Below are 24,233 nucleotides of genomic sequence, written 5' to 3'. Positions count from 1 at the left end.
TATCCCCCTCATTTAACAACATTTTTTTTACATTACCAAAAAATAGTAGCTATAATCAATGACAAAATTCTATACTTCCGTAGGTAGTGCCAAATAATAAACTATGGCTCTAGAACATTTGGACAATTACCGATCAATAGAATACATACAAAGTTCAATCTTGTTCATTTTAAGTGACAATACATACAGAGTTCCTTCAGTCAGTGCCCTGATCCCAGTCTGTTCTTTGTATAGGGTTTCTTTTGCTCCCTGAGGATTCTGTAATCTTGTTCTCTTTCTTTGCGCTAAGCTACGTCTGAACTACATTTTATCAGTCTGAATCTTTCCTAGACTTTAGACTGCTATTATATCATGTGCTCTTCTTGCTTTTCTTTATCATGGATTTCTTCTGACTCCTAGATGTGTAGTTCAGAGCACGTACTCTGGAAATCTTAGAAGTTAACTTTGTATGGTGATAGATGATAACTAGACTTATTGTGGTAATCATTTTACAATGTATGCATATATCAAATGGTCATGTGGTACACCTGAAACCAATATAATATGTCAATTATATTTCAATTTTACAAAAATTTAAGTAGGCTCCATGCTCAATGTGGAGCCCAACATGGGGCTTGAACTCATGACCCTGAGATCAAGGCCTGAGCTGAGACCAAGAGTTGAATGCTTAACCAACTGAACCATGCAGGCATCCTTACCTCTTCTCCCCAATTTTTCTTTTAAATAAGAGCATGAACATTAGAACCAGACTGCCTGAGCTCATATTCCCAGCTCCACAGCTCTACAGTTATTAGCCATATGACTCTGGTTAATAGTCTTAACCTCTCTGTCTCTCACTTTCTTCATCTGTAAAATAGAGATATTAATAATGGTAAGGATTAAGTATGTTAACCTTTAAAAATAAAACTGCCAGTTCGTTTACCAGTGAAAATAAGTTTATTAGGGAATAGAACATTGTGATTTGGACAAGTAAGCCATGGCAAAATCATAGACAAGCCCAGAGGACAAAATAAAGGATCCCTCTCTTATGAAGGAAAGGGAGGAGTTGACAAGGACTGTTATAAAACAAATAATCCATTGGAGTAAACTGGAAATTGGAAGTATAGTGGCTTTTCATTGGTTATGTTGTGACAGTCTTTCATTGGCTGGGCTGTTGCCAGGGAAGAGGAAAACTTTTTTCTCCTGCTGGGGTAGTAAGGTAGTAGCTAAAGTCGTATTAATTTGCAAGGTATGTCTCTTTCTATTTAGTTTGATATTGACCACCAGTGGTAGGGTATGAGGCCTCCCCGCGCTGGATCCCCAACCACATTCTAAATGAGGTTTCCCTTGATTAATTTTCACAAGTAAAATATTTGTTCTATATAAATATTAGCTGCTATTATTTTTAGTACTACAGTTGAGCCTTGAACAACAGGGTTAAGGTGAGGGCTGCTGATTTCCCACCCCAGCTGAAAATCTGCATGTAACTCTTAGCTCTTCAAAACTTAACTACTGATAGCCTACTATTGACTAGACGCCATCCAATAACATCAGTGGTCGATTAACACATATGTTAGATGTTACATGTATCAGACATGATATTATTATAATAAAGTAAGTTAGAGAAAAGAAAATGTTATCAAGAAAATTGTAAGGGAGAGAAAATACATTACGGTACTATAAAAAAAATTGTACAGAACAATGTGGTGTGTGAGAAACAGTGTGACCACCAAGCCACATGGACAGAAGCAGCCGAGGGATGTGCAATGGCCTCACTCCTGCCCAGTCACCAAGGCCCCACTCCATGTTTCTCAAGCAAGGCCAGGGGTGAGAGCCAGACCACAGCAAGGCAGCCCTCAGCCAAGGGCGGGTGAGCCACCACTGTCAGATCTCATGCTACTCCCATGGCCACCACCTCTGCCATCTCCAGAAACTCTGATGTCCTTGGTGGCCAAGCTGTACCTGAGTGATTGGTGGGAGTCTGAGAGGTGTTCCAGAAGCTGCAGAGGCTCATCATTGAGGGTGCCACCTTGGAGTACCAGGCCCTGGTGAACCACATAGGAAGCTGCCACTATGGAGCAGTTCACTTTGAACTTTAGGCCTCAGAAGACTTGCACATCTTCACTACTGCAGCATCTGCAAGAAGCGGAATACACCCTTCGTTGTACTGGCTTCTCGTTTCAAGCTCCTGAAGGAAGCTGAGGGCACAACCACATACACACTCAGCAAGCACAAAGCACAGCACACCTTCCATAAGAGATGTGGCATTCAGAGATTTACACTCCCCCATCAAACGTGGAGGCTTTGGAATCATTCCATACTGCCTGGCTAAGGATGCTGTGTGGAGTTTGAGCACTGAGAAATTCAGTGGCAGCGACTGGGGAAAAGCCATGAAAGAGCACAAGACCATCAAGAACATGTTTAAGGAGAAAATACTTGCTTCTCCCTTCCTGAAAAAGAGGAATGACTGGGGTTAGCAGCTTTGCTATCCCCGCTGCACCTCAGTGGTGCTTATGAAAATGGCTGACCCAGGCTGCTTGTTCCATTTGGAGCAGCCATCTTGATCTCTGCTGTTTGCTCCAGCTACCGTTTCTTTATAAAATTTATTTTTTTTATTTGAGTATAGTTGCCATACAATATTACATTAGTTTCAGGTCTACAACATAGTGATTCAACATCTCTATATGTCACACTATCTGCTATATGTCACACACTGGCTACTATCTGTCACACACAACACTATTATAATACCATTGACTATATTCCTATATTGTACCTTTATTCTCATGACTTATTCATTCCATAACTGGAAGCCTATATCTCTCACTTCTTTTCACCCGTTTCACTCACCCTCTTCCCTCTGGCAACCCTCAGTTTGTTCTCTGTATTTATAGGTCTGATTCTGCTTTTTGTTTACATATTCATGTGCTTTGTTTTTTAGACTCCACATATGAGTGAAATCATACAGTATTTGCCCTTCTCAGTCTGACTTATTTTACATAGCAAAATACCCTCTAGATCTATGTTGTCACAAGTGGCAAGATCTCATTCTTTTTTATGGCTGAGTAATATTCCATTGTGTATATGTATACCACATCTTCTTTAACCATTTAACTGTCAAAGGAACACTTGGGTTGCTTCCATATCTTGACTATTGTAAATAATGCTGCAATACACATAAGTGTGCTTTTATCTTTTCAAGTTAGTGTTTTTGTTTTCTTTGGGTAAGTACCCAGTAGTGGAGCTATTGGATCATTTGATATTTCTATTTTTAATTTTTTGAAGGAAACCCTATATTTTTTCCACAGTGGCTGTACCAACTCATATTCCCACTAACAGTGCACAAGGATTCCTTTTCCTCTAAATCCTCACCAATGCTTGTTATTTCTTTTTTTTTTTTTTTTAATTCTAGCCATCCTGACAAATGTAAAGTGATATTTCATGGCGGCTTTGATCTGCATTTCCCTCATGATTAGTGATTTTGAGCATCTTTTCTGTCTGTTGGCCATGTGTATGCGTCCTCTGGAAAAATGTCTATTCAGGTCTTCTGCCCATTTTATAATTGGATTGTTTGTGTGTGTGTAGGTTGAGTTGTATAAGTTCTTTATGTATTTTGGATATTAACCCCTTATTGGATATGTCATTTGCAAACATCTCTTCCCATTCAGTAGGCTGCCTTTTTGTTTTGTTGATGGTTGCCTTCACTGTGCAAAAACTTTTTGTTTTGATGAAGTCCCAATAGTTTGTTTTTGCTTCTGTTTCCCTTGCCTGAAAAGACATATCTAGGAAAATGTGGCTACAACTGATGTCAAGGAAATTACTGTCTATGTTCTCTTTTAAGATTTTTATGATTTCAGGTCTCACATTTAGGTCTTTAATCCATTTTGAGTTTATTTTTGTATATGGCGTTAGGAGGTGGTCCAGTTTCATTCTTTTGCATGTAGCTGTCCATTTCCCCAGCACCATTTTTTTTAAAGATTTTATTTATTCATTTGTCAGAGAGAGAGAGGGAGAGAGAGCGAGCACAGGCAGACAGAATGGCAGGCAGAGGCAGAGGGAGAAGCAGGCTCCCTGATGAGCAAGGAGCCCGATGTGGGACTCGATCCCAGGACACTGGGATCATGACCTGAGCCGAAGGCAGCTGCCCAACCAACTGAGCCACCCAGGCGTCCCCCCAGCACCATTTATTGAAGAGAGTGTCTTTTCCACATTATGTGTTCTTGCCTCTTTTGTCATAGATTAATTGACCATATAAAGCATGGGTTTCTTTCTGGGCTCTCTATTCTGTTTCATTAATCTATGTGTCTTTTTTGGACCAGTACTGCTTTGGTTTCTATAGTTTTGTAGTGTATCTTGAAATCTTGAATTGTGATACCTCCAGGTTTGTTCTTCATTCTCAAGATCGCTTTGGCTATGTGGGATCTTTTTTGTTTTATGGATTATGTTGCCTCAAACTGCAGTCGAATTTGCCTCATTCCTCATTTTGAAAGACTTAACTGATAAGCCTTCTGAAATGGTACCGCTTATGGAATAATCACTGCAAGTTGGTGTTGCTATAAACCATTTTTACTTTTTAGAGTCTTGAGAAGTTCACAAAAGAATGGGAAGGAAAGCCACTTGAACTTTGTGAGGAGGAGTTCAAAGCTTCTTCAGAGTTTGCCAAGAACATCCTGCATCAGACCATGAGCTGTGCAGAGAATTTCAAGTGCTGATCTACCATATCCCTGGGAGCCTCCTAAAAAAGACAGACATTCCAAAAGACCACATCAGCAAAAATACATTTCTTCAAGGAAAAAAAAAAAGGATCTTTGATTTATTATAGCATAGCTTCCTGGTGGCATGCAATTCACTGAAGTTGCCATTTGCTCATCATTTCCAGGTGAATCTTATGAAATGGAGGGAACTTCTACCCATAGCTCAGCTATTTCCTGTTTTCTTGAGTCTTTTTCATTCTGTTATTCTCCATGTATTTCTTCTACACTGCTGAATGGATGAAGTGGCACCTTCATCTACTTGCTAAGCAAACTAATTTTTTTAAGATTTTATTTATTTGAGAGAGAAGAGAGTGCATGCACGTGTGCATGTGCACATGTGCGCATGCGTGCACACGTTGGGGAGGGCGAGAAGGCAGGCTGCATGCATGCAGATGCACATGCGCAGGAGCATGGGCAGGGGGAGGGGAAAAGGGATTAAGCAGACTCCTGAGGAGCACAGAGCCCAATTCCAGGACCCTGAGATCATGACCTGAGCTGAAGTCAGACCCTTGACCCACTGAACCACCCAGGTGCCCCTACTGCCAAGCAAACTATTAATAAGAAAGATCAGAAGGTCTATTTCTCCGAAAACAGCAATGGAGATATCAGGCAGGCAGGATAACATGCACTCATGAGCACATACTTTCTGGAATATGACACATTTGGGCTTGCAGTCCAGCTGTGCCACTTATTAGCTGGATGATTTTGGGCAAATGGCTTACCATTTCTGAACCCTGTTTTCTCATTTTCAGAATGGGAACAGTTACAGTATTTATCTCTTAAGGCTATTCTAAAAGTCCGCCGGGATAATTCGTGCTAAATTCTCTTAGGAGTGCCTGGCACCTGGTGGCCCCAAAGTGTAATCTTGGTGAATTTATTGCTATATGATAAGGTCATGGAGTTAAAAACAAGAGTGTAGGTAATCCATTCTGCCACGATGTTTATTTTCAACGAAATACTATTTGGTTGTAATCTGCTCCTTTAAGACTCACCCCTGTTGGTGGGAGCAGCCAGAACATTCAAATAAGGGGTCTGAAACTACATTCCCACTTCTTTGAGATGAGTTTCTGAATGACCCTTATCCTGCACACACCCACCAAGCTCTATCCCAGCCTGTTTCATTGATGCTCACCTTGAACTTTTCAGCCTCCTATTACCACTTCTTTGGTATCTTGGTGTTACCGCTTCTTTACCATCTGCTCTACTTTGTCTCCTGGATCCCTGCTCTCCTTCTCTCTCTTCCTTCTGGTTGCTCAGAATGATTTCCTGGGATCTATCCTTTCTGGCCAAGCCTCAGGATCCTCTCTTATTAACTGCCTGCCACAGTCAGTCCAGGTAAGGGCAGCCAAGCACTCTTGGGACCTGTCCTTTTTTTGCATGGTTCTGTTGTCAGAGAATTCAACACCAGATAATTAGCATTTGGAGGGGAGCCTACTATCACCCACCAGAACTGTTCCTTACTGTTCTGTTAGTCATCCATTTTTCACACAAATGCTTTCCCATATGCAGCCTCTTTATTTACTATCTACAAAGGCCTTTTAATTGTATAAAGAGAGAAATCATTTCACAGACATAGGCTCATAGATGAGGGAAAGCACAAATATGTGCGCATAGGTGCGAATTTGTGTATGCATATATTAGTTGCATGGAAGAGGGGCAGCTACCTGGTTGAAATCTGGGTTCCCTTATAAACAGAAAAGGAGGAAATGGACGCTGGGCAGGCCATCGAGAAATACTCATGAGAGCAAGTAGCTGCAGACAACTTATGAAATAAATCTTATTTGTAATGAAAAACGTGTATTTTAGCTCAGTATATGATGATGCATAATGTAAGTTAAATATAATGTGTTGTCTTGGGAGTATAAAGTGCTTGATTTTGAGGTGTAAAAATGCAGGATTTGGGTTGTCAACCTGGCAAGTTTTCAGTCTGCAGCTGTAAAATTTCCTCCAAAGTTCAGACCACTGGGCAGAGCAGGAAAGGAGATGAATACCAGGGTGCAGACCTTCAAAATTATCCCAGAAAGAGGAAGTATAATATAAGGGTTATGGTATTATCAGTAAAGATTTATTTCAATAAATATTAGTGCCAAGCACACAATAGCCATTCAATATCATTCTTATTTTTTTATGTGCCTTTTTAAAAAAGATTTTATTTATTTAGATTTTTTAAAATTTATTTATTTGACAGATCACAAGTAGGCAGAGAGGCAGGCAGAGAGAGAGAGGAGGAAGCAGGCTCCCTGCAGAGCAGAGAGCCCGACGCGGGGTTCGATTCCAGGACCCTGGGATCATGACCTAAGCCAAAGGCAGAGGCTTTAACCCACTGAGCCACCCAGGTGCCCCCAATATCATTCTTACTGAATTTATTCGAATAATATCATTCTCAACAGACCGACCTGGACATCTACTTCACTGAGTAAATAGTGAACACAGATTACTAAGTTTCACGAAGTAAATAGGGGGTACAGTTACTCATGTCTTATCTAGCATATCAATTAGGAATTTACATTTGGCTGATAGTTACAGAACATGGACAACCATGGCTCAAACAAATTCTTTTGTTTTGTTTTGTTTTCTCATTTAGAAGTCCAGAGGTGGGCAATCCAGGACTGGTATGGCTTACCACCATCCTTAGGGTATGGCTTTGTTGTCAGATCACCTACCTCTTTTAAGTTATAACCAACAATTTCTCCATCATACCTTTGACCAGAAATACAGTTGTTCCTGCCAGGGAGATTGGAAAATGTTTCCCAAAAGTTAGTGCTTGTTAGTGAAAAAAAGAAAGGGAAACAGATATTGCGTAAGCATCTTGTATTCTCTGCTCTAGACCACTACTCTGACTACCAAACCTAAATTACAAGCTGAAGGCTGAAAACATCTCTCTTAAGTACATTTATTGTTCCTTCCATTTCTGCAGCCAGAATTCATCACTTTCTTATGAAGCTTTTCAAAAAGCCAAAAGAAGGGGCCAGTACATGCCAACTTCTGAAATTTCCTACCATTTTTCTTTTTTTTTTAGATTTTTTAAAAGATTTTATTTATTTATTTATTTGAGAGTGAGGAGGGGTAGAGGGAGAGGGAGAATACAAAGCAGACTCCAGCTCTGACTCAGTGCTGGACTCCACCACCCTGAGATCATGACCCAAGTGGGAATCAGGAGTCAGATATCCAACTGATAGAGCAACTCAGGCGCATGCCCCCCCACCATTATTCTTAATGCTACAGCCTTGGTTAACACTTGCTTTATACTCCAAGAAAAACTCTAGCTCCAAGGATGAGAAATAAAGATTTCAGCAAGAAGTACGTTGGGTGAGCCACTCTACAGTATCTGTCTCAACTGATCTTTTCTTCTCTTCTCAGAAGAAGGGATGTTTCTATTTCTTTTCAAAGTGCAATTCTGATCCTACTACTTGAATTTTCAGTAGCTGACTCCATCCACTGTTGTTCAATCTATTTTTAATCACCCCTCCACTGTCTACTTTCTCTCTATCCTCAGTCTGTCCTCACCTATACATTCCCATCAAGGTTTTTGCTTTCCTTCTCTCCTTTACTTCAATATCAAATTTATAGAAAAGAAAATCTATATTAATTTTTCAGCCCACAGAAATCTGGACAGGTCTGTGTAGCTAACTTTTTCTTGAAAATCTGAATGAAGAGAAAACTTTGATTTTGACTGAGGTAGTCAGAGTGCAGATAAAAATAGGAATTTTCTTGATTTATCAGTGCTATGATAATAGCACAGTCCTGGTGTTTATATTTTGGAACAAAGTAGGATTTCCCTATAAACCTTATGTTTTGAGGATACAACGTGTAATTGGGGAAATATGCAAGAAGTTATTTCCTTCTATCTTGGTCCAAGTTTTCTGACCTTTAAAAACAAACCTTTCAGTGAATATATTTGGGTACAAAAAGTACATAAAAGATGAAAGTATATTGAGAAATTCCTAAGTATGTGATCATATCAATAGCTTCCTACAATGAAAAAAAAATAAAATAAAATAAAATGAAAAAATAGCCTTCTAATCTCATATTTTCTGGATTTTAATTATGGGTAATTTCTTCCTATAACTTCAAATATATAGGAAAATATAATTCAAAATCTGGGACCATTTACCCCACCTTTCCAAAGCACCATATTTCAGGGCTCCCAGAAACAAGTTACTTGTAAATATTCCCTACCTAAGAAATTAGAAATCCCCCCGCCCACCACATTAGAAGCTACTGAGTACTGCAAGGGCTGTGTGATGGGTTGCTTCTGCAAAATAATCACTTCTAGCACAGTGCAATAATTGATGGGACAATAAATCATGAATTCTGTAACCTAGATAGATAATCAGCCAGAAGTAGAATCATGACTAAAATGCTAAAACCTGATATTGACAATGTCAGAATCAGAAAGAAAAAAAGATAAGCATACATGTTAAGCCCTACTAATCTGATATCCTTTCGTTGGATAAAACAGATTTTCTGAGTTATCCATTTGTTGTCACAATTCTTTTCTTTGCTAGTAAGAAACCTACCCATGAAATAGCTTCCCTTCACCTTAGAGGAAAGGCATAACCTTTTCACACCTGGAAGGTTTACTTAAAATGACTAAGTGGGAAAAACAGATTGGTATATGTCAAAATAACTTCATAAATGGGGGCTAAGGTAAGGATTGCATTGACATTGTATATGTGTATTCTGAAAAAAAAACTGATTTTACACTTTCAGGATTAGGATTGTTTTGCTTGATTTAACTGCATTAATATCACCACTAAACTCATGAGATATTCTGGCTAAAAATTCTTTATGGTTGTATATTTAAAAGCCCCTAATTTATTGATTCTTCTATATGTTCAGCTATTCCAAAGAAGGGAGAAAATAATTTTTGCTTGTGATCAATAGATCATTTAAAATCTGATTATTATTATTGCAGATGCCAATAAGAATGAAGATAATCACACTTGTTTGCTCAATGAGGTTTTTAAGAACAGCTTTAGTGGGTTGCCTGGGTGGCTCAGTAGGTCTGACTCTTGGTTTCAGCTCAGGTCGTGATCTCATGTCATGAGATTGAGCCCAGTGTCCAGCTCCAGGCTCAGTGAGAAGTCTGTTTAAGATTCTCTTGCTCCCTCTCCCTCTGACCCTCCTTTCCATGCTTTCTCTCACTCTCTCTCTGAAAATAAATAAATAAATCTTTTTAAAAAGAACAGCTTAATTGAAGAAAATAACATAAAATGAACCCTGTATCTTGAAAGTACACAATTTATTAGTTGCTGACATATGTATACACATATGAAACCATCCCCACAATCAGGATGGTGAACGTATCCATAACTCTCAAAGTTTTCTCTTATCCCTTGGTCATCCTTTTCTTATTCTTCTTTACTCTCCTTCTTCAAGCAACCACTGATCTGCTTCCTGTCAATATAGGCTAGTTTGCATTTTCATAAGATCTGTATAAATGGAATCATGAGAAGGCGCTCTTTTGGGGCTGGCTCCCTTCATCTACCTAAATTATTTTTATGTTCATCCATATTACTGTATCAACAGTTCATTCCTTTTTATTAATGAGTAGTATTCCATGGTATGGGCATGCACCATTTCTTTACCCACTCACTTGTTGGGTGGATATCTGGTTGTTTCCACTTTCTGGCTACTACACAGAGAGTTTCTTTAACATTCATGTACAAATTTTTGTATGAACATCTTTTTTCTTGGGTATATATCTAGAGATGGAAAGGGTGGATCAGATGGTAGTTGTGCATTTTAAGTTTTTAAGAAACTGCCCAACTCATGGTTGTATCATTTTACATTCCCACCAGAAGGGTTATGAGAATTCCAGTTCCTTCATATTCATGTCAATACATACATTTTAAGAGGTGCATACGTGGTGTTTCATTGTGGTTTCAACTTGCAATACCCTTAATGACTAATGATGTTGACCATTTTTCATGTGATTATTTGTAATCCATGTATCTTCTTTGATGAAATGTCTGCTTAAATCTTTGGCTTTTATTTTTATTGGATTGTTTGTTTTTTGTTAAGCTTTGAATATTCATTATATATCCTGGATACAAGCCTTTTATGAAAGATATCTTTGCAAATATTTTATCTCGGTTTGTAGCTTTTCAGCCTCCTAATATTATCTTTTGGTTTTTTTTTGTTTTTTTTTTTTTTTTAAGATTTTATTTATTTATTTGACAGAGAGAAATCACAAGTAGGCAGAGAGGCAGGCAGAGAGAGAGGAGGAAGCAGGCTCCCTGCTGAGCAGAAAGCCCGATGTGGGGCTCGAACCCAGGACCTGGGATCATGACCTGAGCCAAAGGCAGCGGCTTAACCCACTGAGCCACCCAGGCGCCCCCTAATATTATCTTTTGAAGAGCAAAAATTATTTTCCTGGAAGTCTTTGATCATTTTTTAATGAGTTGAGCTTATGATGTTGAATCTAAGAGACTGTTCTCTAACCAAAGGTCACAGTGATTTTCTCCTGTTTTCTTCTAAAAGCTTTGTAGTTTTAGGGCTTACATTTAGGTCCATGGTCCACTTTGAGTTAAATTTGTGTATTGTATCAGGTTTAGATTGAAGGGGTTTTTTGCATATGGATAGTCACTTGTTTCAATCTTTCTTATTGAATTGTCTTTGTACTTTGTCTAAAATTAGTTCTCCATATACGTGGCTTTTTAAAAAAGATTTATTTATTTGAGAGAGAGAAAAAAAAAAACAAGTGAGAGGGGGGAGAGGCAGAGGGAGAGAGAAAGAATCTTCCAAGCAGTCTCCCTGTTGATCCAGAAGCCTGATGTAGGGCTTGATCTCACAGTCCATGAGATCATGACCTGAGCCAAAACCAAAAGTCTGATGCTCAACCGACTGACCCACCCAGATGCCCCTAGATATATGGCTTTGTTTTGGGACTCTGTTCTGTTCCACTGATCTGTTTATCTAGCTTGATGCCAAGACCACATTGTTTTGAGTACTGTAGTTTCATAAGACTTGAAATCAGAGACCATTAGCCCCCAACTTTGTTATTCTTGAGTGGCTTTAGCTATTATAGGTCCTCTGCATTTCATAATCATTTTAGAATCAACCTGTCAATTTCTGCAGAAAAGAAACCTAGATTTTAATTGAAATTGCATTGGATCTATAGAACAACTTGGGGAAAACTAGCCTACTAACAAATTGAATATTCCAACCTATGCACAGGTTCTATTAATTAAATGATATCTTTAATTTGTCTCAGCAATGTTTTATAGTCTCATCTCACACACCTTTTGTCTGCTTTATCCCTCCCTAAGTATTCATCCCTAACCATCCTTAAGTGTTTTTGACCCCTAAGTGCTATCACATATAACATTGCTCTTGAAGTTTCAATTCCTGATTGTTCACTGCTAATATATACAAATGCAAATTGATTTTTGCATATTGATCTTATAACCTGAAACCTGATAAACTCATGCATTAGTTCTAGTAGCTTTTTTTGTGCATTTCATCAGATTTTCTGTATAGACTTTCATGTTGTCTATGAATAAAAACAGTTTTACTTTTTCCTTTCCAACATAGATGTCTTTTGCTTATTTATTTATCTGGCCTGATTGCACTGGCCAGAACATCTAGTACAATGTTGAAAATAAGTAATGAGAGTAAATCCTCTTGTTTTAGTCTTGGTCTTAGGAGGAAATCATTGAGTCTTTCACCTTTTTTTTTTTTTTTTAATTTTTTTTTCTTTTTAAATTCTTAAAAAAACTAAACTGGTTTCTAGTATTTCATCAGCTCAAAGCGCTTCTCTGAACTCAATACCAAATTTCGCTCCTCTGTTAGTGAAAATAAAGTGCTGTTTACTGCTAAAGTCTCAACTAAATTTTGTGATTTAGTGAAATAAAGGGAAATAGGTCTAGGCATCTCGTTCATTCCCACAGCTAGGCCGCAGGAAATCCCCGGTCTCTTAAAGAAGGCAGAAAGAGAAAAGCAGAGATAAAGACACTAACAGAGAAACTAACTGATAGATCCAGTTACCCACATTCAACCCTCACCTTAGTTAGCAGCACAAAGACCCAAGTCTTTCACCTTTAAATATGATGCTACCTATATGTTTTCATTGTTGCTTTTAATGTGATTGAGAAAATTTCCTTTGATTCCTGTTTTGCTGAGGGTTTTAATGAGGAATGGATGTTGAATTGTGTCAAATGATTTTTCTGCATCCACTGAGATCGCAATATGTTTGTGTATGTATTTGTTAGTATGATGAGTTGCACTGATTGCTTTTGAGGGTTAAATCAACTCCGTGTTCCTGGGATAAGCCCAATTTTGTTGTGATGTATTACCCTTTTTATGGAATTAATTTGCTAAAGTTTTGTTTAAAATGTTTGCCTCTAGGTTCATAGGAATATTGATCAGTAGTTTTTTGTTTTGTCTTGTTTTAGAGAGAGTGAGCAAGTGAGCTTGGGGGAGGGGCAAAGCAAGAAGAAGAGAGATCATCTTAAGCAGTTCAATACCCAGCATGGAGTTCAGCTTGGGGCTTGATCTCACAACTCTGAGATCATGACCTAAGTGGAAATCAAGAGTTGGCTGCTTAATGGACTGAGCCACCAAGGTGCCCCTGATCAGTAGTTTTTTGTTTGTAATGTCTTTGTCTGGTTTTGGGATCAGAGTAATTCTGGCCTCATAGAACTTCCCCTCCATTTTGGGGGAGAGTTTTCGTAGAATGCATATTATTTCTTCCTTAAATGTTTAATGGAATTCACCAGTAATCATATTTTTTTCATATAAATATTTTTAACATAAACAAATATAAGAGACAAACATAATGGCTTTTTGTGATTTGGTTAATGTTTACATATAGCCGTAACTTTTCCAAAATTTGTCCTTTAGGATAATTAGTTTTCACTGTATTCAATCAGACAGAATGAAACTCCTGTCCACTCAATATATTTTTAGTAAGTGTATCTAGATAGGATATATATAGAGGGGGGGTAGAGGGAAAGAGAGAGAGAGCATAAAATTCACCTGTTTAAACTATATAATTCGGTGCTTTTTAATATATTCAGAGTTGTACAATCATAACCATAATCTAATTTTATTTCATTTATTTTTAGAGAGAGGGTTTGCAAGCAGGGGTGAGAGGGGGCAAAGGGAAAGGGAGAGAGAGAATCTTAAGCAGACTCCATGCCCAGGACAGAGCCCAACATGGGGCTCAGTCTCACAACCCTGAGAGCATGACCTGAGTTAAAATCAAGATCCAGATGCTTAACTAACTTAGCCATCCAGATGCCGCTCTGAACATTTTTATCACCCTCAGAAAAAACCCTATACCTATTAGCAGTTACTCCTTACATACCCCTCCCCATTTTCTGACAAACACTAATGTACTTTCTGTGTCTATGGATTTGCTTATCTGAACATTTCATATAAATGGACAGATGGAATTATGCATTTGGTCTTTTGTGGCTGGTTTCTTTCACTTATCATGATGTTTTCAAAGTTCATCCATGTTATAGCATGTATCTGTACTTTAGTCCTTTTTAGTGCCTATTGACATTTTACTGTAAACACCATATAATTTTAAGGAAAATGCTTTCAACTTATATTAGACACACTAATGCTACAAAAAAAAAAAAAAAAGTCAAATTCTTCAAGAAAAAAAAATCAGCAGTTTCCAGTCAAGACAGTGGGTTCACAAGGATACTAGGAGCCTAATCACATTTACGCTGGTGATAAAATATACTCTTTTTTTATTAAAAAATATAACACAAAAAAAAGACAAAACCGAAAAACAGACTATTAAGTATAGAGAACAAACTGATGGTTACCAGAGGTGAGGTGAGTGGGGGGGGGGGTTGAAATAGGTGATATGGATTAAAGAATACACTTACCATGATGAGCACAGAGGAATGTATAACATTGTGTGATCACTGTATTGTATAACTGAAACTAATATAACACTGTATATCCACTATAATGGAATTTTAAAAAATGAAAAAATGAAAAGCAAAAAAAGAAATGAAAAATACAACAGATTATAGTGATGGTTGCACAACCCTGTGAATATACTAAAAGCCACTGAATTGTAACCTTAAATAGGTGAATTGAAGGTTTATATGAATTATATCTCAATAAAGCTGTTTTTTAAAGATGTAACAGGGACGCCTGGGTGGCTCAGTCGGCTAAGCATCTGTCTTCAGCTCAGGTTATGATCCCAGGATCTTGGGAACAAGTCCCCAATAGGCTCTCTGTTCAGCAGGGAACCCGCTTCTCCCTGTGCCTGCCCCTCCCCCTGTTTGTGTGCGCTCTCTCTCTCTCTCTCTGACAAATAAATAAATAAAATCTTTAAAAATAAAAAAAATTAAAAACCATGAAAAAAGTCTGTTTACAAGAAAGGGAAGGGAGGTAGCAATGAGCAGGAAGCTGAGGCCACAGGCTTGTGTGAGTTGCTCTCAGGAAATTCTACCGCACACAGTACAGATTACTGCTTACTGTTTCAGAAGTTAGATTCACTATGTGTGATGTAGAGAGAATCACAGGAATTAGGACTATAAAATGTCCCTAGGTAGTAACAAAAGAACTTGTTTGTTCATCCTATGTTTTCTATACTCAATAAATATTGTCTTAGAATCCATTATGTACCAGGCACTATTCTAGGAACTCGTGATCAGTGACAGGCATGGGTGATCATGGTATGTGAAAAAGATGCATACAAACACAACTGATACAAAAGCCTCCAAAATGTAATGTTGTGCCTTTCTGTGGTTTTCAGTTTTCTAAAATGAACATATATTCCTTTCATGTAGTCATTAAAAAAATCAAAAACAAGAAGACTAACATAATTGTTTTCTCTAGATATTATTTTTATTTGATTGGAGGGGGCTCAACTGTCATTCAGAACATGCAGTTATGGGGCACCTGGGTGGCTCAGAGGGCTAAGCCTCTGCCTTCAGCTCAGGTCATGATCTCAGGGTCCTGGGATCGAGCCCCATATCGGGCTCTCTGCTCAGCAGGGAGCCTGCTTCTTCCTCTCTCTCTGCCTGCCTGCTTGTGATCTCTCTCTCTCTTGCAAATAAATAAATAAAATCTTTAAAAAAAAAAAAAAGAACATGCAGTTATCTTAACCAAGATCTCAAGTTATTCTTGTAGGGTTTTTTTTTTCTTATTTTTGTTTTTGTTTTATTTTGTTTTGTTTTTGCTTGCTTGCTTATTTATTTATTTATATCTATATTCATCAGAGGAGGGGGCAATTCTTAGAAGAAAGGGAAAGTGTACTAGTTTTCTTTTGCTGTGTACCAAAATACTACAAATTTAGCAGCTTAAAAAAATACTGTTATTTCAACGGATCAGGATTCTGGGCACAGAGTAGCTGGTTTCTCACATCATCATCTTGTTAGGGTGAAATCAAGGTATTTGGCAAGGGCTGACGGTTCACCTGAGGCTGTAGGCTTTCTCCAAGATCCCGTGGTGTCAGAAGACAACTTACGATGACTGTCTTCTAGGCCAGCTGAAGGAGCACAACTGTTGTTTGTTTTTCTCTCCTTTAAGGGCTAACTTGATGAAATCAGGCCTACCCAGCATAATTTCCATTTTGACCAACTCAAAAGCACATCTGCAAAATTCCTTTGCCATTGTATTCATAGAGCCCACCCACAATCAAGGGGAGGTTATTACAAGGGGTGTATATACCAGAGGGTGGGAATCTTAGGGGCTACCTTAGAATTTCACCTACCACAGAAGAGTTCTTTAAAGGATTATAAGCTCTCCTAATTATCTTTCAATTCACTCATAAGAAGAACTGAAGCGTGTTCTGTAAATTAACTGCACACACAAAATTAACAATAAAATTATGAATTACAATAGCAATATAGGACTATGTTTGAAGAAGGGAAGTCTTAAATCCTTATAATGAAATTAGCTATTTCTTGTATATACAAATTCCATTGTCATGAAAAATTATAAAAGATCAAAAGGAACAAAGAAGTATTATTAGTTGGTGTCTTGTTCAGTTTATCCATCAGGGTTATCTCCACCTTTCATTGTCTTTCAATTGTTTTATAATTCTAAGTTGTGGGTTACTGAAAGCACTACAAATAATTTTTCCATATGCAAATGAAATCTATTAGTGGAAAGACAATTGATTTCCCTCTCCCTCTGTGGACAAAGCCAGTTTTGAATCTATTTGTAAATTCATTTCATAAGCTATCCCTGTTCTTTGAATTAGCCTTGAACTAATAACATCTTTCTGGCTCTTTCATTGGATAATGGTTAAATAAAATCTTTGACACGTATTCATTTTACATTTGTACGATCATCATGATTTCTAAAAAATAGGCTTTAATACTACCTACCTTTCAAATTCCAAAGAATTTTTTAAAATATTCAGTTTCAGCAATGATAATTAGCCATAGCACAGGATTTCTGTTCAGGTCCTGAGCCAGCTTTTGTGATGCTGATTATCTGTTTAGTGGCAAGTATTTTGCTGCTTCCTTGCTCAATATATTTAAAAACTGCCTCTCTTTGTTTTTAATTTTTGAATCATGCATACTTGAAGTAAAGTCATGTTGGTAAAGGAATGATTGCATTAAAACCTGGAAGGCAAGCTTTTAAGAAATCAGAGAATTTGTTCCCCTAAGATTCTATATCTTAATTCTTAACATTAGGATAATGGGGATAAATGTTAATTCTCCTTCACAGTTCATTATTTAAAATGTGCTTCAGTAATCAGTCTTTTCTGACTCCATAATTCCATCTACCAGTTTTGGTATGGGGAATTGGTATGGTATAGGGAATCTGGCCATATATATATGTGTGTGTGTGTGTGTGTATAAGTATATAAGTGTATAAGTATATATATATACACACATACACACACACACTTGTATATATATGCTTGTATAAATCTGGCCATATATATATATACATACTTATACACTGAAAGCTGAATTTCCAAAAGAAATAAATCAAATGCAGCTTTTTGAAAATTGGAGCTATTATGCTAAGTTGATGTATCCTTGCAGAGGAAAAGAGCAAAGCACTTGGAACTAATAGAATTGGCCAAACACTGGGATTTTTAAAAGGCCCTGGTCCATTTCCTGGCTGACCTCTGTCACAGCATAATGTAGCAGTAAATTGGAGTGGCATCTGAGTAATACAGACTCACACATCCTTGACATATACTAGTCACAATCATAATGTTTTACAAAGCACTTATTATGATTTTATTCAGCTTAAAATGTGTGGAGCATGCACTCACAAGTAAAATTTAATATTGGATTATTTTCTCGAAATTGATTGGAGTAGTAGGTAATAACTATGTTCCCTAGCAACAACAACACTGCCTAATTTATGAACACTGCCATTAGCCAGCAGAATCAAAGCAGCATTGAGAAAATTTAAGGTGACAGAAATGCCATATTGTTGAACTCCACCTAATAAGACTAAGAACACAAAAGATTCAGCCAATCATCCCTTTATCCTACGTAATTTTTATATAAGGCTTTTTGTTTTGTTTTCTGTCTTCATTAGTACTTAAAACCTAAAAGAGGGAACTTAATTATCTCTTAGATTTCATCAATTTTCAAAGATGTCTAGCAATGCTTTGAAAGCCATCCCTTATCCAGTCATTAACAAAAATTGTTAGAATGCATATATCTTTAGTTTATCACTGTTAGGGGAAATGCCTGATGAGGTCTTAGATTCTATTCACGAAGCTGGTTTGGTGTCCTGTGGATAGAGATGCTTAAGTGTATAGATAACAAATACTTGATTAATAAGTTAAGGACTGAGGTCACAAAAAAGTAATCACACCATGTCTTCTGCTCTGCAGAAGATTACAACCTACCAGGCAGACAGATATATAAGAAATTAATTACCATACAAAACATATAATGTGGACATACACGAAGTGCTATGGAAAAAACAGAGTGAGTGATTATGATGAAATAGAGGGATAATAAAAATGTGAAAAGGCAGCTTTTGAGGAGGGTCAAAGAATTACCAAGCAGGGAAGAGGGAAGGGGCATTTCTGTCAGAGGGAACAGCTTAAGTAAAATGTATGTAACACTGACTTTTACATCACAACAAAAAAATGTACATTTTTTCCCATTGGCATTGCAAAAAATACACGTTTCCATTAGCCCCTTGAAAGGGGTTAATGGATTTGCTTTCTCACTTCAGCAGGTCCATAAGCAAGATGCTTTTACGTCTTGAATAGAGAATTAAATAGGTATCAGGCCACCTGAGTGTCTCAACTATTAAGTATCTGCCTTCCGCTCAGGTCATGATCCCAGGACTCCTGGGATCCTTGGGACTCCTTGCTCCATGGGGAGTCTCCTTCTCCCTTTCCCTCTGCCTCTCCCTCCTGCTCCCACTTGTACTCTCTGCTCTCTCTCAAATAAATAAATAAATAAATAAAATATTTTTAACCCACTGAGCCACCCAGGCGCCCCTGAAATAAGTAAAATATTTTTAAAAAAGAATTAAATATGCATGTAGTCCAAACCAGCACTAGCCATAGCTACTTTAGTTGACAAAAAGATGTTAATGTTAATATAACCAGTGTTGACTTTTTTACTTTAATAGTTTTATTCTCAAGATAACAACCATATTACAAATTTCCCCAGTATTTGAAAGAACACTGAGATTAACAAAGAAAAAATGACTTTATTTCTGAATGTCTTTTTTAAAAAATTTTATTCATTTATATGACAGAGAGAAAGCAGGAGAGCACAAGCAGGGAGAGCAGCAGAGAGAGGAGAGCAGGCTCCCCCCTAAGCAGGGAGCCCAATGCTGCACTGGATTCAAGGACCCTGGGATCATGACCTGAGCCCAAGGCAGTCACTTATCCAACTGAGCCACCCAGGCACCCCTATTTTCTTAATGTCTTATCTAGATATATTTGGTCTAAGTAATTTTGGTTTTCAGACTCCCCTTCTAAAATGTAGCAAGCTGGGGCACCTGGGTGGCTCAGTGGGTTAAGCCTCTGCCTTTGGCTCAGGTCATGATCTCAGGGTCCTGGGATCAAACCTGCATCAAGCTCTCTGCTTAGTGGGAAGCCTGCTTCCCCCTCTCTCTCTGCCCACCTCTCTGCCTCCTTGTGATCTCTGTCTGTCAAATAAATAAATAAATAAATAAATCCTTTAAAAAATAAATAAATAAAATAAAATATAGCAAGCTTAAATTTCATACCTGGGGTGCTTGTTACAAACCTTTACACTCTTGCTTAGTGAGTCACAAATACAAGAGGGGAGACACAAGAATTTGTACTTTCTACCAATTCCTCAGGTTATGTTTAGATACTACTGATTTATTTGGCCTAAAGGTGAAGCTAAGGCAGACTTGCTTCCTAGATCACCACAGAACTGAGAAGCAATTGCAAATTAATTGTTTAAAAAATTTGTAGACAGGCTTAACTATAGATATACCTACAGTAGGGGCGCCTGGGTGGCTCAGTGGGTTAAGCCGCTGCCTTCGGCTCAGGTCATGATCTCAGGGTCCTGGGATTGAGTCCCGCATCGGGCTCTTTGCTCAGCAGGGAGCCTGCTTCCCTCTCTTTCTCTCTCTCTACCTGCCTCTCCATCTACTTGTGATCTCTCTCTGTCAAATAAATAAATAAAATCTTTAAAAAAAAATTTTTTTTTTTAAATTAAAAAAAAAGATATACCTACAGTATGAGAAAGGGTAAAAAGAAAAAGTTCAAAATTGTTTTATTTTAATTTATTTCTTAGTAAGAATAAGAATTCACAGAATACATAGTTACCCAAAAATGATTCTTAGGATTTTAAGAAAGGGGTGCCTGGGTGGCTTAAGCAGTTAAGCATCTGCCTTTGGCTCAGGTCACGATCACAAGGTCATGGGATGGAGCACCACAACAGCCTCCCTGGCCCACATTTTGTCCAGCTCATCCAACCTGTGTTCTCTCTCCCTGCATCAAATAAACAAATAAAATTTAAAAAAAAAAGCATTTTAAGAAAAAGAAAAAGGCAGCTATATACAATAGTTGGTAACACCATGTTTCAATTTGCAAGTGTAGGGGAAGAAAAGCTTTTCCTCTAACCGCTCAGGTTCTGCTTCTAGGGATATGTGAATTAAACTGACAAAAGACAGATCTGCAAGAGAAAAAAACAGTACGCATGCAATGTACATATATAAGGGAGTACTTAGTGATGAGTAACTCAAAAGGGTAGTTATAATTTGGGGCTTATATACTTAACTTAGTAGAGGAAAGGGAATGGGGGACAGGCTTCTATGGGAAGAACAAATAGGTTTCTTTAGGAAAGATAAATGAGTTTCTAAAAGAACAAATAATAGAGAAGAAAGTTTGTGATAATTTTGTTTATGCAGCTGTGAGTGGTCTTTCTGTCTTCTTCATGGCCAAGAAACTCACCCCGAGAGGAGATTTATGTAGGTTTATTATTGATCTCCCTCTTGGCAGTAGAAGCTTCCCCCGAAAGGGAATTTATGGCAGTCTTCATTTCTCAGAAGTTTCTGTTTTTAAGGGAAGCAAGTAAGGGAAGTTCTGAAAAGGCAGGCTTCTTTCTGTATCTGCTGAATTTCAAATGTCTTCAGCTTAAAATAATCTTTATACCAACTATGGGGTTCCGAGTGTGTCCTACACACAGTAAGAAGCCATTTTTGAATGGACTGTGTTCAACTATTTAAAGTCAGACCATGTATCTTTGCTCTAAAACAGGGAAACAGGGGCGCCTGGGTGGCTCAGTGGGTTAAAGCCTCTGCCTTCGGCTCAGGTCATGATCCCAGGGTCCTGGGGTGGAGCCCCGCATTAGGCTCTCTGCTCAGTGGGGAGCCTGCTTCCTCCTCTCTCTCTCTGCCTGCCTCTCTGCCTACTTGTGATCTCTATCTGTCAAATAAATAAATAAAATCTTTTAAAAATTTTAAAAAGTAAAACAGGGAAACAGAGCAAGAGTGTATACAAATAACTGGGCAAGGCACATTGGTTATCATACACTAGAGAGAACGGAAACCAGTGTAATTCCCCATCCCTTTATTAAACAACTCTAAGAGCAGGCATATTTTCTTGTCCCTCTGTTAAATTATACTGACACCAAACATACTTTCCTCTCCTTAAACTGGAACCAGGCATAAAATCTTAGCTTCTTACTGCAGGAAATATTTGTTCTTGGAAGATAAGCCAACTTAAATAGCTTGATCATCAAGATTAATTTCAAGATCCTCATCAACCCCAAACTATCTTGTCATAAACTCTGCCCAATCTATAGCAGATTCATGCCTTCAAAATTACCTTAAAATCATTCTTTCCAGGCTCTAAGGCCTCTAAAGCCCTTCCTTAATTTCTCCATCTTGGGACAATACTAAGATTGGCATGGTGTTTTTCTTTTATACCATAGTAAGTCTAATAAACGTAGCATCACTTGATCAACAGGTTGTTAAATAAAAAATGTGAAACACTAACAAAAATGGGAAAAATATCACTAGTTGTCCTTTCAATGAAATGTTAGGTGTTATCTAGCAGACAGGGATTTATCTAATACTATTAGGGATTTTCTGATACTATTAAGAGCTATGCTTTTCACTCTCTTTGGTCTATCTTACTATTCTGTATGTAACAGAAAATTGATAATAATGCAAACTATTTTTATCCATAGAGATGCAAGAAAATCTTGTTTATTTCTGGTTGGGGATGCAATTGAGATGATTCCACACATTACATTTTTACTTCCCTGTGAGTGTTGATCAGTTTTGTAATGGTTAGAGAATTCATATGATTATATATGTCTCTGTTCTTTGGATTGTCCTTTGAACTATTATTTACTTCTCCCTTGTTCAATTATTGAGTGAATTAAATAAAACCTTTACAGCATTTTTTTTCTTTTTTTTTTTTTTTAGAGAAAGAGATCATAAGTAGGCAGAGAGTGGGGGGGAGAAGCAGGCAGAGAGCCTGATGCGGGACTCGATCCCAGAACCCGGAGATCATGACCTGAGCCGAAGGCAGTGGCTTAATCCACTGAGCCACTCAGGCGCCCCCCTTTACAGCATTTTTTAAAGATTTTATTTATTTATTTGTCAGAGGGAGAGAGAGAGAGAGCCAGTGCACAAGCAGGGGGAGCGCAGGCAGAGGGAGAAGTAAGCTTCCGGCTGAGCAGAGAGCCCAGTGGAGGACTTGATCCCAGGACCCTGGGATGATGAACCAAGTAGAAGGCAGGCACTTGACTCACTAAGCCACCAAGGCATCCCTTAAGTAAAATCTTTGATGGGTGTTATTTTGTATTTGTATAAATTGTGATTTTACTTTTGAAGTTATCCTTTAACACTGATGATCTTTTGGGGAGACGAGTCAACCCTAGGATGGAAGAAGTAAAAGACATGAGACTTGGTTGAAAATCTACATGAGTGATATGCCGGAATTAAAGGGTGAAGAAAAAGAACATATTTGAAATTAGGTACCTAGGACCATGATAAACAAAGCAGGATGTATTAGGGTTCTCCAAGCAAACAGAAATAGAGTTATTTGACTCACATGATTATGGGGCCTGGCAAGGCTGAAATTTGTAGAGCGAACAAGAAGGCTGAAAATGCAGGTGGCAGTTGATATTGCAGTCTTGAGTCTGAAATCTGCAATGCAGGCCAGCAGGCAGGTTAACTCCTACAAAGTTTCTTCTGTGTTGCAGTCTTAATGCAGAATGGCTTCTTTGGAAAACCTCAGTCTGGCTCTTAAGGTCTTCACTTGATTAAATGAGGACTACTCACATTATACAGAGTAATTTGCTTTGCTCAAAGTCTACCAATTGTAAATGTTAATCATACCTAAAAAGTACCTAACAGAAGGGACACCTGGGTGGTTAAGCATCCAACTCTTGGCTTTAGCTCAGGTCATGATCTCAGGGTTGTGAGACTGAGCCCTGAATCTGGCTCCATACTCAGCATGGAGTCTGTTTGAGATTCTTTGCCATCTCTTTCCCTCCCTCTCTGATCCTCCTCCTGCTCATGCTTACTCTCTCTCTTAAATAAATACATACATAAATAAAATCTTCACAAAAACCAAACACCTTCACAGCAACATCTTGACTGATCTTTAACCAAATAGTTGTGTACCATAGCCTAGTTATGTTGCTACATAAAATGAACCATCATACAGCCCACAACTTTTTCATATGCTTACAGTTGGGGCAAGAATCAGTCTCTTTGTTGAAGTGTCCAGAGCAGTGCTTCTCAAGCTTTAATTCACAAAGGAATCACCTGTGGATCATGTTATATGCAGATTCTGATTCAGTATTTCTGGGTAAACCTTAACTAGCTCCCAGCTGATGCTAATAAATATGGTCCTTGGACAACACTTTGATAACAAGGGTTTAAACCAGCACTGTACAATAGAAATACTATCTAAGCTACAAATGTGAGGCACATATATAATTTTAAAATCTAGTGGCTACATTAAAATGTAAAAAGAAATAGGTGAAATTAATTTTAATAACGTATGTAACCCAAAATATCAAAAATATAATATGAAAATGGATAACATTTTACACTCCTTTTTTCATATCATATCTTTGAAATCAGTGT

General features: G+C 37.9%; 1 pseudogene; it reads left to right on the top strand.

Moving 5' to 3' along the window:
- Positions 1-1,680: 1,680 nt before the first annotated feature.
- Positions 1,681-2,456, top strand: LOC125091449 (centromere protein V-like; annotated as a pseudogene).
- The last annotated feature ends 21,777 nt before the right edge of the window (positions 2,457-24,233 follow it).

Source organism: Lutra lutra, chromosome X (genome assembly GCF_902655055.1).
Source record: "Lutra lutra chromosome X, mLutLut1.2, whole genome shotgun sequence".
Lineage (NCBI taxonomy): Eukaryota > Metazoa > Chordata > Mammalia > Carnivora > Mustelidae > Lutra > Lutra lutra.
The sequence above is the reverse complement of the archived record's forward strand: the minus strand, read 5'-3'. Positions and strand labels throughout refer to the sequence as shown.